Source organism: Aythya marila, assembly GCF_965140915.1.
Source record: "Aythya marila genome assembly, chromosome: 1".
Taxonomy (NCBI): domain Eukaryota; kingdom Metazoa; phylum Chordata; class Aves; order Anseriformes; family Anatidae; genus Aythya; species Aythya marila.
Genome location: NC_139042.1, coordinates 207,452,337 through 207,470,012, shown reverse-complemented (window position 1 = coordinate 207,470,012; position 17,676 = coordinate 207,452,337). Strand labels below are relative to the sequence as shown.

Sequence of the window (17,676 nt, the reverse complement as noted above, 5' to 3'; positions counted from 1 at the left end):
AAAGAATTTTAGATGTAGAGCTTAGGGATATGGTTTAGTGGGGACTGTTAGCGTTAGGTCAGAGGTTGGACTCGATGATCTTGAGGTCTCTTCCAACCTAGAAATTCTGTGATTCTGTGATCTACATACATACAACAACTTGCGTTTATTACTGTACAGACTCCCCCTTGAGTGGCCAATCACAAGTCTAGGGCCATCCGGTTTTGTAACGCTACCTGTGATAAACTAGATATCTCTTCTTGTTGAGCCTTTATAGCATCCAGAATTTTGTTTTCTAACTTCTCTATAATTGCAGAAATATTAACTGTTGCCTTTTCCAATTCACTCACTCCTAACCATGTGATAAACCATCGCACAAAACTATGAAAAGGGGTGTATCTCTCTATCAATGGATTGTTAATTTTTCCTCTGATTCTCCGGATATGATTTCTCAAGTAGGCTCGAGGCACTACATCGTGTACTGTCATACTGGGGACTACCGCTCCAAGAGTGCAAGTTCCCTTCCAATTCTCGGGCAAGACCTTATGGGCTGTATCATTGCATAGCCAATACCACCCTTTTCCTTCTGGTACTGGCCAGCTGGTTGAATTTGCCCAACTGCTAGTTGTACTAATATCAATTGTTCAATTACAAGATGTCTGATTCCCCACATAAGTAGTACCTGTATTTATACAATCCTGTTTTCCCATACCCTTAGGCGGGTTACACCTTTGTACGCATACATAGTAAGATTCCAACGGCACAAAGCTACTAACTTCTAGTTCCAAAACTTCTTCGTATTTTCGACCCCAAGATGCGTTTTCCCACAAATTAGTCCAAGATAAGTTTGCAGGCAACGGAATCCCGATTAACGATACACCCTTATTCCCATGCTGTGGCAGATGGGTGCATACCCAACAGTTCGTCTTATTGATTACTTGAGATATTGTTTGTATCAGGGACAGGTGTGAGTTCTCATCCCAAGCTGCCCACCCCAAATCCAAGAACCACACCCCTGCAATCATTAGGATCTGGAAAACCATAATTTTGTTGGTCCAATTGGAGTGGTGGTCCATATCCTCGCCGGGGCCTTCTTTACCCTTGAATTGTGGATCCAAACTGCTTGCTCCTTAATCTTAATGGCCGTGTGTGTTGTCAGTAATACCTGGTATGGTCCCGTCCACTTTCCTTCCATTTTTCCTCTAGGGGTTGTCCTGAAAAAGTCTTTTTATTTATATATATACACACACACACACACACATATATATATATACACACACATATACACACACACAATCCCCGAGCTTAAAGGGGTGGATTGGTTGATCCAACCCTCTAGCCTTGGTCCCTAAAACAAATTTATGTACTTTATTTAATTGTTTCTGAAGTTCAGTTATATAAGCATATAAATATTCTGATCCTAACTGTGTTAGGTCCTCTCCACTAAATAGAAATTGATACGGCCTTCCATATAAGATTTTGAAGGGACTCAAATTACCTTTTATTCTAGGTTTAACTCTGATTCCAAGTAATGCTAAAGGGAGGGATCGAGGCCGTGACAAGTTAGCTTCTTGTCCAATTTTAGCTGTTTAATTAAATGGTTACCTGTCTGCGGTCTATAAGAGTATGCAGCTGTCTTCAGAATCTTACTTGTCTGTTGTACTACTTGCACACAAAAATGTGAAACTCTATCAGAAGACATTGCTACTAGAATCCCAAAGCATGGTATTATTTCGTTTAACAAGACTTTAACCACCTCTCTTGCTTTGTTTGTTCAACAGGGAAAGGCTTTGGGCTTTCCTGAAAACGTGTCAGTCAGAACCAGTAAATAACGATACCCCCCTTTTCTACGGAGTTCTGAAAAATCAATTTGCCACTGTTGCCCTTAATAATTTCCTTTACCAATTATTCCCAATTTTATTCTATTCTCGGTATTGGGGTTATTGTGTAAGCAAATGCTACGTTGTTGAGTTACTTGTTTTATTGTTGTATATAAATTTCGTCCCACTAATGTCTGACTCAGGCTCTTATGCAGTGTGCCAGGTCCCCGGTGTGTTTTATCATGTTCTGTTAAGAACTATGGGCCATGTCAAATTAGAGGGTATTATTATGCGGTTATCGTTTAAATATACTCATCCATCTGATTTCGTTTTACCTTTCAAATCTTCAATTAATTTTAAGTCTTCTTTTGTGTAATTTGGATATAGTTTGGATTTTACTGTCTGGTATCAAAGACAATGCCTTCACCTCGGTTATTTCAGCTGCCTGCTTAGCCTCTGCCAATCGATTTCCAATTTCAAAATCAGTGTTCCCCTTTTGGTGTCCCCGACAATGCATGATAGCTACCTTTTCTGGTTGTTTTACAGCCTCTAACAATTTTAAAATTTCTTCAGCATACTTTATGTGTTTTCACTGAGCAGTCAGCAATCCATGTTCTTTCCAAATTGCTCCATGAGCACGTACCACGCCAAATGCATATTTAGAATCTGTCCAAATATTTATTTTCCTTCCTGCTGCTAATTCCAGTGCTCATGTAAGAGCAATTATCTCTGCTTTCTGGGCGGACGTCCCAGGGGGTAATGGTTTGGACTCAATTACCTGTTGAGTGGTTGTAACGGCGTACCCTGCCTTATGTTGTCCTTTTTACACAAAGCTGCTTCCATCAGTATATCAAGATTCGTCAGCATCTTCTGAAGGTCCTTCCTTAAGATCAGGTCGACTAGAATACAGTCTCCATTGTTTTTATGCAATCATGGGTTATGGGTTCATCCAGAGTTCTGCTAAGGAAAGAAGCTGGATTTACGATGTTAGTGACCACAATTTCCACATCATCTTGTTCTACTAATATTGCTTGATATTTTAAAAACCTCTGTGGTGAAAGCCAATGGTTTCCTTTTTGTTCCAAAACTGCTGAGACCTTATGGGAGACTAACACTGTCATTCTCTGTCCCATTGTAAACTTCCAAGCTTCTTGTATATTGATAACAGCTGCAACAGCCCAAAGGCATCCGAGCCATCCTTTACTTACTTCATCTAATTGTTTAGAGAAGTAAGCTACTGCTCGTTTATAGGGACCCAATCTTTGTGCTAGTACACCCAAAGCTATCCCTTGTCCCTCATGAGAGAACAACCAAAAGGGTTTTGAGAGATCCGGTAATCCCAAAGCCAGAGCTTGCATCAATTCTCATTTAAAGGCTTTTCGTGCTTCTCCAGTCCAGACTAACTTTGACTGATTACTCTTTATCAATTCATATAGAGGCTTTACCATTAGTCCATAATTATAAATCCAAAGGCGACACCAACCTGTCATTCCTAAAAAGGTTCATAGCTCCTTTACCGTTTGGGGTTCTGGAGTCCAGCAAATGACTTCCTTACGTTCAGTTCCTAGTTCTCGTTGTCCTCCCGAAATTTCAAATCCCAAATAGGTCATGCATTGTTGAACTAGCTGGGCTTTCTGTTGAGAGACTCAATATCCATTTAAACCCAGAAAATTAAGGAGACTTATAGTCCATTGAATACAACTCTCTTTAGTTTCAGTAGCTATTAAGAGATCATCTACATATTGTAACAAAGCCCCTTCAGTGTCCAGAGGCATCCAAGTCTCGAGTTCCTTTGCTAATTGGTTTCCAAAAATGGTGGGGCTATTCTTGAATCCTTGAGGTAGTACTGTCCACATAAGCTGTGTCTTTCTGCCTGAGTCATGGTTTTCCCATTCAAAGGCAAATAGGTTTTGGCCTTCTGTGGCTAAGGCTAGGCAGAAGAAGGCATCTTTTAAATCCAGTACAGTAAACCAAACTTGACTATTCTTTAATTTAGTTAGCAAAGTATAAGGGTTTGCCACTACTGGATGTATATCCTCGGTGATTTTATTTACGGCTCTCAAATCCTGAACTTGCCTATAGCTTTTTCTATTGCCTGTTAAAAAGGCAGATATGGGTGTATTGTATTCCGATTCACATTCAACCAATAATCCATACTGTAGAAATCTATCAATTATTTCTTTAATTCCTTTCCTATCTTCCATCCTCAAAGGATATTGCTTAACCTTAACGGGTTTCTCTCCTGGCTTTAATTTAATAATTATTGGGGTCACATTTTTAGCTCTTCCAGGGACTTTGGTGGCCCAAACTCCTGGATATACTTGATCTGTGATCTCTAAAGGTATTTCACTTTTAGGGTCAGTTTGTATTAGTGACAAGCTCAACACATTCATTAGTTGTTCTTCTCCTGTTCTTAATTCCATTTTCCCTTTTTCAAAGACAATTTCTGCTCCTAATTGCTCTAATAAATCTCTACCTAAGAGTGCCCATGAGGAGCTAGGCATATATAGAAATCTGTGTATGTCCCATTGTTTCCCTAACTTGTACTTCAAAGGTTCACAAAAATATGCCTTTTCAGGTTGATCAGTTGCACCTTTTGCCCTAACATAATCATTCCATAAAGGCATTAATACTTGATTTAGAACCGAATACGTTGCCCCCATATCAACAAGAAATTTCACTTCCATTCCGCCCCTAACTTCATTATAACCAGTGGAGGATCTGCTAGGGTAGATTCCCCAGGTCCCCGTTATTCCTGTTGAAATCAGGGGCCGATGATTACCCTAGGAAAAGGCTAGTCAATTTGTCCTACAAAGCTAGGTCCAAATCATTTTTTTGCTTGTTTTGTTTTTCTTCCATTACATTTCAGAGTTGGTCCAAAAATTCCATAGGGGTTTCTTTTGGACCTTGTCGGAAGCATATTCTCAATTCCCAATTCAACCAGATTTTAGTATTTACTTAACTGTTCATAATTTTCAGGATGATTAGGGTCTCAGTAGGGGTCTGTCAGGGGAATGCAGTTGTTCACAATTCCCTGAGCAGTCCCATTGGCAATCTGAGCTCGCACATGAACTCCAGTTTTCTGTTTCCATGACAACTGTCTTGGACCCATCATGATTCCTTTGCCCAAGAGGGCTAACACCCCTGATTTTGAGATCTCAGCCTCGGGCTGAGGCAGAACTATTAACATTCCTACATCCTCTTTCCCTGCTCATTCAACTTCAAACACCTTTAACACTTTCAACAACCCTTTTAACAATTCCTTTATCTTTCTCCAGCCTGTACTTTTCTAATGCCAACATCAAAGGCTCAGTCAGGGGCCAACTTAATTCCGTACCTTTTCCCTCCAAGATGCTGAACCAACATCAGTATCCAACATTTCATCCTGTTCTCCTTCTCAAAAACAACATTGACTATAATATGGTATTATAATTATTAGTTCCATTTAGGGGCCACTTTTCTCCACATTCCAGCTTATAAAGCAGCCACCATTGATAACAATATTTTATCAATGTTTACCTGTTCATGTTTCCAGCAGCAGATCCTCCAATATCCTTCCAATGACTCAAAACACGTCCTAAAGGGCTTTTCTTTAAAATCCCACCACTTTGCTGTTCTCCCATTTTCCCAGTTCACACTTTCAGAATACACTTATCACTTATCATAGAATCATAGAATCATAGAATCATAGAATATCCTGAGTTGGAAGGGACCCTTAAGGATCATCAAGTCCAACTCTTGACACCGCACAGGTCTACCCAAAAGTTCAGACCATGTGCCTAAGTTCACAGTCCAATCTCTTCTTAAATTCAGACAGGCTCGGTGCAGTGACCACTTCCCTGGGGAGCCTGTTCCAGTGTGCAACCATATGCACTTATGAAATGCAGCATGCAGGTATCTTTCTATAGCAACGCCAAGAACCTACTATTATTTCCAAGAATATAGCCAAAATCACAATAACAATAATCAGAGTCAAATTCCATATGCGATGAGTCAGAAAACCAAAATAAGTAACACTATAACAAATGAACCTTATAAGCAAATTTACCAGGTTCCAAATGGCAATTGAATGCCAACAAAATCAAACGTACATGTATACTTAAGGTGGTAGCCACAAAAGTATACACCACTCTGCAGACCTTTTATCTTCTGACTTATGGGCGGTTTCAAATGACCGGTCTACCAAACAAACAAACCAAAACCAAAATAAAGAATACTGTCACTTACAGCAATGGGGTCCTTGTCTGCCTCCACAGTGATCCGTTGAGTCAAGGAGTCCCTCCGAGAAATCCCAGAGGTACCCTAGGGAGTCCCATTCCCAGCAGGTCCTGCAGTCCGGCAGAGTGGGTGTCCCATCTGGGGTGCCAGATTGATTCAAAGAACAATGCCAAAATTTCAAAGTGACAAGGTATCCTTTATTATCAGCACTGGATGCATGGGGGATCCTTCCGCCTAATGTGCATGTTCAAAGTGACAAACTATCTTGTATTTATACAGCAAAACAATAACCGTAGGTCTTCCTCATGGTGTACTTTTCACCTTTTGCTAAAGAATGCCGAGTTGGCTGAATTGGTTGTTTTTCCAAGCCGCAGGAATGCCAAGTTGGCTCAAGTTAGCTCAAGTTTCAGCATAACTGAAGGTCAACAGATAACAAAATGTTATATATTTTGTTCTCATTACATTTTTAGCTACAATCACAGAATCACAGAATTTCTAGGTTGGAAGAGACCTCAAGATCATCGAGTCCAACCTCTGACCTAACACTAACAAGTCCGCCACTAAACCATATCACTAAGCTCTACATCTAAACGTCTTTTAAAGACCTCCAGGGATGGTGACTCCACCACTTCCCTGGGCAGCCTGTTCCAATGCCTAACAACCCTTTTGGTGAAGAAGTTCTTCCTAACATCCAACCTAAAACTTTCTGGGCACAACTTAAGTCCATTCCCCCTCGTCCTGTCACCAGGCACGTGGGAGAACAGACCAACCCCCACCTCGCTACAGCCTCCTTTTAAGGTACCTGTAGAGAGCGATAAGGTCACCCCTGACCCTCCTTTTCTCCAGGCTGAACAAGCCCAGCTCCCTCAGCCGCTCCTCGTAAGACTTGTTCTCCAGACCCCTCACCAGCTTTGTCACCCTTCTCTGGACTCGCTTGAGCACCTCGATGTCCTTCTTGTAGCGAGGGGCCCAAAACTGAACACAGTACTCGAGGTGCAGCCTCACCAGAGCTGAGTACAGGGGAACAATCACTTCCCTAGACCTGCTGGCCACACACTATCAACCATCACTCCCAGGTCCTTCTCCACCAGGCAGCTTTCCAACCACTCCTCTCCCAGCCTGTAGCTCTGCTTGGGGTTATTGCGCCCCAGGTGCAGGACCCGGCACTTGGCCTTGTTGAACTTCATGCAGTTGACCTCAGCCCATCGGTCCAGCCTATCCAGATCCTCCTGCAGAGCTTTCCTACCCTTGAGCAGATCAACACACGCACCTAACTTGGTGTCATCTGTGAACTTACTGAGGGTGCACTCAATGCCCTCATCCAGATCATTGATGAAGATATTAAAGAGGACCGGCCCCAGCACCGAGCCCTGGGGAACACCACTAGTGACCAGCCTCCAACTGGATTTGACTCCATTCACCACAACTCTTTGGGCCCGGCTATCCAGCCAGTTTCTAACCCAATGAAGTGTATGCCAGTCCAAGCCAAGAGCAGCCAGTTTCTTGAGGAGAATGCTGTGGGAAACTGTGTCAAAAGCCTTGCTGAAGTCAAGGTAGACCACATCCGCAGCCTTTCCCTCATCCACCAAGCACGTCACTTTGTCATAGAAGGAGATCAGGTTCATCAAGCAGGACCTGCCTTTCATAAACCCATGCTGACTGGGCCTGATCACCTGCTTGCCCTGAAAGATTTATTCTATCCTAAAATGAGTTTATACAATGTCACCATAAACTCCTCCCAACTGTGCTTGCACAGTGCCTTCTGGTGGTGGTTGTCGGGGAGTCATGGGGATGAAGTCCGATAACTCCCCTTCATCACCACTAGCTGACCCCCTGCCTTGTACAGACTCAGCTGCTCCTTGGCTCTTGTCCAATCCACAAGGTTGGTCTCAAGTGGTTTTTGAGACAGGTTCCCCATTCTGTCTGGAATCATCCTCTGTGAGGGGCCCCGAGACTCCTTGTTTCAGTTAATTTGCACAGTGGTAAGCAAAGACACTCAGCAGTATCTATTTTAACGTGATTAAGCGAGCCCCCATTCTTCCATTCCTGGCTTTAATAATTACAATTGTTTTATTCAGAAATCATTAATGTGATTAAACAAGCCCCCATTCTATCCCTAGCTTCACTGTCATGACTAGAGGCTCTGTGGTTTTTGTTTTTACTGATTTTGCATTGCTCATCCTGTTTTTCTTACCTATCCTCCTTATTTTAGGACAGCAGGACCTTCCCCTTATCTTCTTAATATATTCCCTGCTGCTATTGAGATGGGAAAGATGCTAAAACTTATCCGAATTAGTATTTAGCTACATATATGGTAAAATATCCCAGTTATCGGGGATGTAAATGAGAACCTAAAAATATCATAATTATCCGGGATGTAGATGAGAACCTTACGAGAAGCACATGTAAAAAGCAGATATCACTCAAGGCCAACAGATAAGGGAAGAACAAACATCTCGTTAGGGAAGGATGAACAACTTGTTGGCAGAAAACAAGGCAAAGATAAGCAAAAAAGGCATAAATACCTACCAACAGAAGGTCAAAGTCCACAAAGGTAAAAAGTTGAACCTCCTCTTCCTCATTGCCTTCATCCTGAAAGACCCCTGCCCACGACCACCAGACTACATTGCACAGGCGCAACTGGGAGGAGATAAGGGAGGAGTATGGAAATGAGTATTTGGAAGAGGTCCACCTGTTCAGGGAAATTAATGAATATGCATTAGAGCTCATGTAAAATGGAATAGTATTCATGTATAACACTGTGAGAGATGACTGAGAAGGTGCACATTTTTTGAGGGAAGCTATTCCCCAGGCTGGTGCGCACTTTTTGAGGGAAGCTATTCCCAGTGCACCACAATAGGGGCCAGCAACCCCCTCCACCCCCCCCCGCCCCCGACATCTCTGTCGGCCAGCGACCCCCCCCCCGACATCTCCATCGGTCAGCCTGTAGCGTACCCTCCTCCCACACGGGGACTCTGCTGCACGCCAGACGTCTCTGCGCGACTTACCAGCCTGATTCAAAGATCGAAGCCGAAATTCCTTTAAGTGGTATATTATTTATTGCAGCGCTGGATGCACGGGGGATCTCTCCACCTATCGTGCATACTCAAAGCAGAAAGCAGTCTTGAATTTATACAATCAATCTATCAATATTCTACAAGCACCTATACATATGCATTACCTATCCCCGCCTTCCCTCGCTTCTCATGCTAATTAGTCTTTTGGCACCTTGCGCCTGCGCAGAGCCTTCCAAGAATTGTGGGCAGGGGTCTTTGGGACGTGGGCAGGGGTCTTTGGGAGGAAGACCCCGAGTCTTCCTCACAGTGTACTTTTCACCTTTGGTCAGGAATCTGCTGAATTGGCATGTTTCTTAATTGCGAGAGCTGGTTGTTGCCAATTCTTCCGTTTGTTGTATCTTTATAATGAATTCCAACGTCCAGTTTTGAGATTTATAGTCCTTACGTTTGTTTCTCTGTCCGTCTGCCGCTTCCTTATCATGAGTTCCAGTGTCTTGTTTCGAGATATACAGTCCATGTCTGGGGATTGTCCTTGCCTCCCCAATACCTCCCCAATACCTCCTTAATCAAGCCGCCCCGGCCACCCGCACGACTTACAGGCCCTTCCTGTACCCTAAAACTTACCGTTTGTCCGCGGCCTCAGGAGGTCTTTGTCTGCTCCCGCGGTGAGCGGCTCAGAGCGGAGGCTCCCCCGAGGAAAATGCTCGGGGTGCACCTAGGGGCGTCCGCTCCGCAGCTGATCCCGCAGCCGAGCGGAACGTCTCTCCCGGCCGGCTCGCCAAACTGCCTTGCGGCAAACAGAGTCCACAGTCAGTAAGACTGCAAAAGTAGGTCTGTTTATTCAGCGCTGGGCAGCACGGGGGGATGGTCCCGCCAAAGTCGTGTGCAGCGCACGCGGCAATTTGCCGCGGTTATACGCAGCCAGCAAAGAGATACATTTGCACGAAGTTTCACAGCGCGCCTATACGTATTCACAACCTGTCCCCGCCTCACGGTAAAAGTAGTTCAAGAAGTCATTTCCACAGGCACCCCCCACCCGCGCTTGCGCAGTGTCTCCCGGTGGCGGTCGTCGGGGGTCATGGGGATGAAGGTTGGTGGCTCTTCCTCGTCCCCGCTAGTTGACCTCTTGTCTTTGCGCAGAGTCGGTTGCTCCTTGGCTCCTGCCCATCCGCAGGACCGGTTTCTGCCAGTTTCTTAAGGCAGGCTCCCACTCTTATTAATAAGAGACTGACCTCGGTAAGGGGCCCAAGGCTTCTGGCTTTAGTTATTTTGCACAACGCAGCGTAGTTGGCAGAGACACCAGGTAGCATCCTAGTCGCATGCTATGCTGTCAGCGCTCTCTCTCTACCCGATGCGATTCTCCTAAGTGCCTCTGTCGCCAGCGCCAGCTGCAAGCCAAAGAAAACCTTCAGAACCATGCTGCCCCCGCCGCGCCCCGGGCCGCCCCGGCCACTGGAGGCGGCCGCTTCCCCAGCGCAAAGGGGCGGCATGCGCTGGCGGGAGCGCGAGGGGGCAGAGAGCCGTTCCGCCCCGTGGAAGGGGCAGCGAGGCGGGAAGCGAGCGCACGCGCTGCGCTGGGCCGGGCCGCGCCGAGCCCCCCGCGGAGCCGGGAAGCCTGCGGCGGCCGGGCGGCGGCTGCTGAGGGGCCGCTGCCCCGTCCCGCGCCGCGGAAGCGCCGCGCGAACCCCCGCCCAACACCTGCCTGCCAGCTCTGTCTTTGCACAGCCACAGCAACCTCCCGAGGGAGGTGCACCGTTCCCGGAGGTACTGCAATACCGGGACGATGCGCGGAGCGGAGGGAGCAAGCTCCGGATCCAACTCCCGAGCCCAAAAATCCGTTTAATATAAAGTCCTCTCATCGAGGACGTATCAGATATTAAACTGATAAGAACAGATACTACACTTGATCTTAGCCAAAAGGCCGAGAAGCGATGCCGACCAGCGCCTCCCCCGCGACACCCGCTCCCGCGCCCACCACCCCGACCTCACGGCCACCGCTCCACCGCCCGCCCCCGCCCTCCCGGGCCTCAACCCGCCGCCCTCGCCCGCCCTCGCCGACGCTCCGCTCGCGGCCGCGACCCCCAAGCGCCCCGCCGCCGCGTCGCCGGGGCCTCCCAGCGGCCCGTTCGGGCCCCCAAGCGCCCGATTAGCCGGGCCCCGCGACCGATTTGCATGCCCCGCCCCGCGCACCGCCTCTCCCTCCCCGCGCCGCGCCTCGCCTCGCCTCGCCGGCCGCGGGCCCCGCCCACGAAGCCTCTGCGCCCGGCCTTCGCTCCGCGCTCATTGGCGCAGCTCCGCCTCCTCCTCGCAGTCGCCCCGCCCCTTACCTTCGCCCGCCCTCCCGCCCCCTCCCCTCCGGCGGGATTTGCATGCCCCGCCCATCTCCCCGGAGCCGCGCCGCTAGCTGCCGCCTCATTGGCCGGGGCCCCAGGCCGCCCGCCCCGGCGGCACCGAGCAGCGCCGCGGGAGCTGCGCGCGGCCGGCCGGCCGGCCGGGTAAGCTGTGGCCGGGAGGGCCCGGCCGGCCGGGCGCGGCACGACGCTGCCGCCGGCGGGGGTCCTCCGCCCTGCCGTTCAGCGCCTGCGGACGCCTCCGGAGCGAGGCACGGGGCCGCGGGGCTCGGCCCGGCGACCGGCGGAGCGGAGCCGCCGCACGAGGAGGGGCCGCGAGCTCTGGGCGCGCTCGAGCCGGAGAGGAGACGCTGTGTCTGCCCCGGGAGCCGGGAGGAGACGCGAGCGGGACAGCGACCCGAGCTGGCCACAAAGGGCTGTCCGGAACGCACGCCATCACGCGGAGCACCGGCCGGGAAGGATGGCCGGGGGGCGGCTGCTGCTCAGGAAGCGGCTGGGCCGTCGGACACGCGTGTGGTGAGCAACTGCAGCGTGCATCAGGAGTTCGGTGCCTGCGTGCACGTTGTTGTCATTACTTTCTCTTAATTTCCTGTCCTATTGAACTGTCTTTATCTCAGCCGGCACGCGTTACCCACCCCACCCCACCCCCGAGTCTCCCCCCTTTCCCGGAGGGGTGAGATTGAGGCAGCGAGGAAACGGCTGCGTGGCGCTGAGCTGTGCTGAAGCTCAGCAGCTGCAGGGGCTCCCCCTGCCCCGGCATCGCGGCCAGGCCCTGTCGCCTTCCCCTCCTCCCCCCCCACCCCCCCGCTACAGAACCTGCTCCCGTGAAGCTGGCGAGCACCGTGTGCTTGGGGTGCTGGAAGCAGCCACTGCACGGCTGGAAACGTAGCTTTCCACCCGGAACACCGTCCTGGGCTTTGAAAGGCAAGTCTTGTGAGGGGAGGAAAAAAAGAAAGAATATAATAATTATAAATAAATAAATAAATAACTTGCTCGGACGGGGTCTTCTGCAAAGCTGTTTTATTCACGATTGCAGCGGCGGGGGTCCTGCAAGCGGGAGCAACCAGCAAAAGTATATCATAACCTTATATTATAACCCTCTTACCCAAGGCTTGATTCCTCCCGTTTCCTCCCTGGCTGAGTGCAACAGGTTCACGAGCTACTCAACGCTTGTCACTGTACCGCACAGGTCCAGTTTTACTTGACCAACCGTTAATTTCTCCTTCCGCCCCATCTTCTCTTGTGACCACAGGGCCCACGATCTTTTGCTTTTAGTCATTTTGCACTGCTCGCCCTGCTTTTCTTACCCGTCCTCCGTATTTTGGAACAGTGGGAACCTTACCCTTGTCTGCTTAACGTACTCTCCACTGCTGGGCTGCTGTCGTGCCTGCACAAGCACTTCTGGATATGCAAGCCTAGTGGAATTTTCCACTGCAAAAACACATTCTACTGCAAAGACGCAACGTTTTCTCACAGTCCCATGTCAACCCGGCACGCCAGAAATAATTGAATCAGGCAATGGGATTCATTTCCACAATGACCTCATAAACACCTGGACCAAAGAGCATGGCATTGAATGGGTATACCACATCCCTTCTCCTGCACCAGCGTCCAGGGAAAATAAACAAACAAACAAACAAACAACAACAGACTGACAAAGAGTACGCTGAAAGCAATGGGTGCTGAGACATTCAGCCGTTGGGGTGCTGTACTGGGTGTGGCTGGGACGGAGATAACTTTCCCCGCGGCAGCCCACACGGTGCTGTGCTCTGCACTTGTAGCTAGAACGGCACTGGTATCGCACCAGAGTTGTGTCTACTGCTGAGCAATACTGGCACAGGGTCAGGATTCCCTCAACCCCCGCCCCGAGCCAGCAGGCCTGGGGGTGGGCGAGAGGGGAGGAAGGAACATCAGCAGGGCAGCTGACGTAAAGCAACCGAAGGGCTATTCCATACATACCGTATGGCGTCACACTCAGCAATAAAAGTGGAAGAAGAGGGGAGGGGTGGGCTCTCGTGGGGAGAACATCTGTCCTCCCGAACAACGGCTATGTGCATTGAGGCCCTGCTTCAAGGACGTGCTCAGGCATCGCTCACTGGGGGGAAGTAGAGAGTAATTTCTTTCCTCTGCACTTCCACACAGCCTTTACTTTTGTTTTCCTTTTTTTTTTTTTTTTTTTTCCCCTTTCCCTTTAGGGGAATTATTTAATAACAGTTTTCCCTTGATATTTTTTTTTTCCTTTAATTAAATTATCCTTATCTCAACCCACGAGTTGTTCCTTTCCTTTTCTTCTTCCCCTCCTCTTCTGAGGAAGGGGAGTGAGAGAGCTGTTGCGGTGGAGTTCGTCAGCTGCCTAGAAAGGTAAAGCCACCACAGATCACAGAATTGTAGGGCTTGGAAGGGACCTCGAAATATCATCGGGTCCAACCCCCCTGCCAAAGCAGGTTCCTTAGAGCAGGCTGCCCAGGTAGGATGCACATGTAGCAACAGCCACCTGGTTAGTCTGCCAATCGAGCTAGCCCTGCCCAATGAAAACTCCTACACACGGAGAAAGGGATAAAGTCCTTGCAGTGCATATTAAAAAAAAAAAAAAAAAAAAAAAAAAAAAAAGCCATACTGGTGAAGACGGTCTGACTTATGCCTGCCTCAGGCAAAGGCAAAGCCGTCCATGGGGCTGCTTTTGCTCAAGGACGTGGGTGCGCTTGGCAGCTGATGCAGAAGTATGGGGCAGTGTGAAAACCCTCAAGGGCATCTGGGGTGAGAACAGGCAGTCCTTTGGGTCGTACAATGTTAGTTGCTGTATAATGCTGCATGTCGTCTGCAGTTGCCGTGTGTCGACTCAAGGGCGTTACAGGAAGAGTCGCTCAGATTCACGAAGAATGACAGCACGTGCACGGACGTGCGGGGCTTTCCTCGCATACGGGGCTCGCTGTGCCTGCGCGCGCCCACCCGCCCACCCCAGCTTTCGGCGAGTCCTCCCCCACCCAGCCTCAGCACACAGGCAGCCCTGCTGCCCAGGACTTCCACGATCCCAGGAACTCCTGCTTGCACGCACCTTCTTCCTTGCCACGGTCCCAGCAACGCTCAGTAAGCTCACCGTGCTCCGAGGTTTCTCTAAAGACCTTTCCGGACCCAGCTTGGCTGCCCCAAGCAGCAGAGGGGCCGCAAGGCAGACAAACTGCAACTACAGCCCCCTCATCGCCTTCCTCCTCCACCAGCCCCGCAGCTGCCTCCCCTGCCCAGGTGCAGCCCTTTTATGAGGAGGGGCTGCCCAGATCACTACCCACCCTCATTAGCCACACCTGGGGCTCCAGTGACTGGGGGTCCAGCGACAGGTTTTTACTCTCTTTTCCTAATCTTCTTCCCAAATGTCCCAGTTCTCTGGGATTCAACTCTTCTGTCCACGTACAAACGTTACTATTTCAGATGATTGATGAGCCCCGTTCCAATGAGAAATCCACAGGACTTCTGGAGGACACCTGAAGCACTCAGCCCTCCGTCTTCTAGACAAACAATACCACCTTTTCCACAAAATTTACATTTCAGCAGGACCGAAATTCAAGCCGAGTGCCAGTTTTTCTCATGCACTTTGTTAGCAAGCTCACACAAAACAAGGAATCACTCCTACGGATCCATCAATATGGGGGTTTGAAAAGGTATTGAGGCCTAAATAAATTCGCTCTCCCCCTTCTAACCAAATTCCCAAGGGCTCAAGCCCAAACCACCGCAGACGTGACTCTCTCCGTTCTGCCTCTTTGATAATCGGTCAGCCCCTCTCCCCCGATACCTGGGAAACCGACCGAACACCACAGCAAATATATCCAAACTTCTAAACTGTCACTTAGATAATGCCGCCACCTTCCTCCTTGTCACGCTCCAAACATTTAAGAACAAAAATGGGATTACGAGATGCACCGCCGGGCGCATATATTGGGCACCACCAGTCAACCCTTGGATAAAACAGGCCATGCAACAAGCATGGCCTCCCGGAAGCCCAGTGCCGGAAAACTACGCCTACCAGCATTCCCCAGGCAGCTGGCTTGACCAATCACAGGCCGAGAGTTCGAGAAATACATTTACCGGCACTCACTGTAAACCAAGCGCTTACCGGCCTTTCAAAAAAGCCTCAAGCCCTAACACTAAAAAACTTCGAAACCCCTACAGGCATAACCCAACCTATTTACCACGCTAAACCCCTGAAGTACTATGCCTAAAAGCCCTAACCCAAACACTTAAGACGCTCAAAACCCAAACCCAAAAAATTAGGATTCTCAAAGCCCTAAACAACAAAATTAGAACGCTTGAAGCCCTAACCCCAAAACAGTAGGATGCTCAAAACCCTAACTCTAAACATTAGGACGCTCAAAACACAAACCAAAACCCTAAACTTTAGGACGCTCTAAGCACAAACTGAAAACATGAAGACACACAAAACCCTAACCCAAAAATTAGGATGCTTAAAACCCAAAGCCCTAACCCAAAAAACTAGGACGCTCAAAACCCTAACCCTGGAGAACCTAACCTGAAAAAAAAAAAAAAAAAAAAAAAAAGATCTTAACACACTAACCCTAAGTAACTGACCAAAAACAAAACCCTAGGACCCTAACCCTAAAAAACATAGCAACACTCCATTCCAAAAAAAAAACTCTAAAACCCTAACACGCTAACCCTGAAACCATTAAAACCCTGTTAAAACTCCAACCCAGTTACACACCAGTTACCTCCCTTAAGGGATATAGAGGAGCTCTCTCAGATACGGCAGTCCTACTTCTCGTGCATGCAGCCGGTGGTCAGTCTCATTCAGGTGCTGATGGTGTTGAAAGCTGGGGCAACGGTGGTACTGCTGGAGATACCACAGCCACCGGAGGTGAATTGTTAGGATATGGAGATAGTAGGTTATCCAACGGCTCCCGTTTATTATCTTTTTCTTTTTCCTGTTCTTCTTCTTCTTCTTCTTCTTCAAATTTCTTACCTGCTTTTAGTGTAAATATTGAGGCTGGAAAAGGACATGAAGTCCTCCTGATCCATAATCCTACATAATCACTTTCTTCCCGGCAAAAAGGTTCCCTCGAATTAACATGTGTATTTAAGGCCTGACAAATACAGTCTTCAAAGGATCCAAAAGCAGGCTGAAAGACATGTGGTCTTAAAGGCTCCTTTGGCCATTCCATCACACAATACTGGACCGTTTTTTATTTACTTTTTCCTTTTCTGGGGCCCCTCTCATTCCAATTTCTAACCATTATTCCTAATGGACTTTCTGGTGGTATGTCTGGTAATTTGCTCCCTTTCTTCTGGTCCCTGGTCTTCGATTTTGTCTGACCCATCTAGGAATGTTACTGTGGCAATTCCCACAGCCCTTGGTTATCTTAATAAGAGTGTCTTACAGAGGATTTAAGATCTATCACCCACCCACAAATCCTATAGGAATCCCTTTGGTCCTTCACTGGCCAAGTCCCTCGTGGGAGATTGGAACCGTGGTTAGAAGACCTCCACAATCGCTTTGGAACTGAATTCCGTCTCAGTCACACTCTTACACACACAGGCAACCGAAACCCACCCAACAGAACAGTATACGCTTTAAATGCTTATGACTCCATTGTCTTCATTCAGATCTTCACACGCAGAATTACGGGCAAAATATAGTGCTGCAGCCAGCAAGGGAGCTGAAAAAAAATCAAAACCTTTGCTTACCTTTATTCAGGTTCAAGACGCCATTAGTCCCGACCTGACTTGAACAGCAGCCACCAAAAGGTGGGGCGCCTCTCCTAGATCAAATAAGAATTCAGGAACCAAAGCCCTCCTGGACAAGCCCCCAGTTGTCATACATGACTGGGTCCCAAATTGGATTGCAATTAAATTTTACAATTTATTAAATGAATAGAGGTAAACAAGCAGTTGTGCGCAAACAGATATACTGTGACAGCTGCCCTTCAGCACGTGCCCAGAGGCAGACCAGATGACTTTGCCTAAACAGTCCAGACAATGTATTAGTACACCCATGCACTGCCACGTTAGCTGTCATCACTAACTGCCAGGCAGGACAGCTCCAGACCAAACACATACACACACAGCCACGCCACAAACACTACAAACAAAACACACAACACAAGGCGCAAGAAAAAGTGACCCCCGGAGGGAAGCCCTATGGCAACAGCAAGTCAGAACACGTGCTCTGCACCAGACCCTAGGAGAGACTCAAATGTCACGACACGCGACTGGAAGCAACTGCCAGAACTGGGATGATGGAGGCCTAAAAAGCCTGCCTTCAAGACAAGAGACCAGAAGGAT

At 48.4% G+C, this 17,676-nt stretch overlaps 1 long non-coding RNA gene across 1 annotated transcript; it reads right to left on the bottom strand.

Annotated features, from left to right (window-relative positions):
• Positions 1-871: 871 nt before the first annotated feature.
• LOC309874129 lies at positions 872-11,143 on the bottom strand. The gene is made up of 5 exons (XR_014316781.1): positions 9,659-11,143; positions 8,547-8,709; positions 6,027-6,155; positions 2,578-2,756; positions 872-1,193 (listed from the first exon to the last, which is right to left on the bottom strand). It is a non-coding gene; the product is annotated as an uncharacterized lncRNA (long non-coding RNA).
• Between the last annotated feature and the right edge of the window lie 6,533 nt (positions 11,144-17,676).